Genomic DNA, 1,884 nt, shown 5'->3' with positions numbered 1-1,884 from the left:
CAAGAAATCACTTTATTCTAATTAGTTCACAGATAATAATATCACAGCAGCTCATTTAAGCAGGTCACACAAACATTCATTCAGTCCCAAACTCTACACCATCTCAGTGGACTTCTTCCATTGTGATTTTGAAGCAAGGAAGCTATTAATGATAGAGGAGAGGTTTAAACAGTGGTTTGACATTTAATACTTTCACTATCAACTATAGTTTTATGCTAATTAACTTGTCCATGAGAGCAGATTTTCCATTTCTTCATTTTCAACTTCTTGATTAGGTTAATCCATTTGCAAATCTGCACTGCTTCAGCACCTCACTGAAACCATCACAAGCGTAAGGTCGTCCTGGTTCTGGGTACACTCCAAAAACTGTTTCTTCTCATAGTGGCAAGAGTGAAACTACTGCTGCTGCTGCTGGTATCCTGGCTGGGTTCCCTAAGACTCCTGGTAAGTGACGTCAGCATTACTCCCTTCAGTGAAGCCACCAGTGATGGCATGACCCACAACAGCAGGGCCCACAGCCACGCAAGCTGCAGCAGTTGCCATCTGGGCCATAAGACCTGGCTCCAGGGTGCAGCAGCAGGTAAGCCAATTGCAGATGGTGGGGCTGCAGCTGGAGGCTGCACTGCTGGAACTGGCAGGGGGCAGCTCTCATCTGAGGCACCCGGCTAGCCAGAGGGGCCGTGTGTGAAGTCTGCTCCAGCTTCCGCACAGCATCACAACTACCTGGTGGCTTGGCTCCTAGAAAGGTGAAAGTCTGAGGAACGAGCTGAGCAACTCTTGTGGAGAAAGACTCAACTAGTTTTTGTTGAATATTTTACTATAAGCAAGAACCAATGATAGCTTACTGAAATAGTGTATTATAAAGGAGAGGAGAGAACTTGATTGTTTTCGTCTTGGATCTATTGAGTAGCTGTGTGGCTTTTTTGAGCTTCAGTTTACATGTAGTTCTCAGAGGATAACACGATTTCTAATGTGTTGCAGTGGAGATCTGTTTTATGTGTGCTCTGGGTGTCTCCTTGCCACCCTCCACCCTCCCCGTGCAACCATTGCATCCTGACAGTGCTCCAGTGTTGCTAGTTATTTAAGTTTAAAAGTACCATTCATACAATATACATAATTGGAGTTCATTGTCAAGAGAATGCTGTCAATTGAGGTGACCAGAGAGAAGGTGGAGTTTGAGCTGGGTCTGGAAGATAAACACAACTTGGTAAAAGTAAGGAAAAGTTTCTCCAGGCATGGAAGATGCTGTGGTCCTAAGCACCATGGACTACCCACTCAAAAAAAATATTTACTGGCCTACTATGGATCAAGAGGAGATCAAGGCTTGGAGAGATCTTGGAATTTTCTCCAGCTGCTTGTAAACACCACTCAGTATCATTGGATACCAAAAAGAATCTGCTTCTTTTTTTTTTTTTTTTTAAAGTTTTCTACATTCCTGTGGGTCTTCTCTAATAATCCAAGGTCTTTTTTTTTTTTTTAAACTGGTAGCACTTTTAAGACTTCCCTGGTGTTTGAGACAGATTTTTGGTATCATCTGAAGACTTCAGCAGTGTGTTTTTTATTCCCTTTTCTGGGGACTGAGAAGAAATGGTCAATTCAGATGGAAGTCATCACCCTCTACGGGGTCCCTGCTTGCCTATCCAGCTGCTATCACATTTCATCACCCTGTGGTTTCTGTCCTTTCCCCAGTTTGCATCTTATTAAACCACACTCATGGCTTAGCCTCAGTGCTGGGAATGGATATTATTCTCCCTGAGAAGCAGGATGCTGTTTGTTAAGTGGCTGCAGACTTCCAGGGTTTTGAAGGTCCAGACAATAATCCTGCACGTCGTTTTCACCATTATTTCTTTTTTTTTTTTTTATTAAATTCAGTTTTATTGAAAT

The 1,884-nt window shown here is 42.8% G+C and overlaps 1 pseudogene; it reads right to left on the bottom strand.

The window, feature by feature from the left end:
• Nucleotides 1-215: 215 nt before the first annotated feature.
• Nucleotides 216-1,661, bottom strand: LOC119532825 (annotated as a pseudogene).
• Between the last annotated feature and the right edge of the window lie 223 nt (nucleotides 1,662-1,884).

The sequence above is a fragment of the Choloepus didactylus genome, chromosome 4 (assembly GCF_015220235.1).
Source record: "Choloepus didactylus isolate mChoDid1 chromosome 4, mChoDid1.pri, whole genome shotgun sequence".
Lineage (NCBI taxonomy): Eukaryota > Metazoa > Chordata > Mammalia > Pilosa > Megalonychidae > Choloepus > Choloepus didactylus.
The sequence above is the reverse complement of the archived record's forward strand: the minus strand, read 5'-3'. Positions and strand labels throughout refer to the sequence as shown.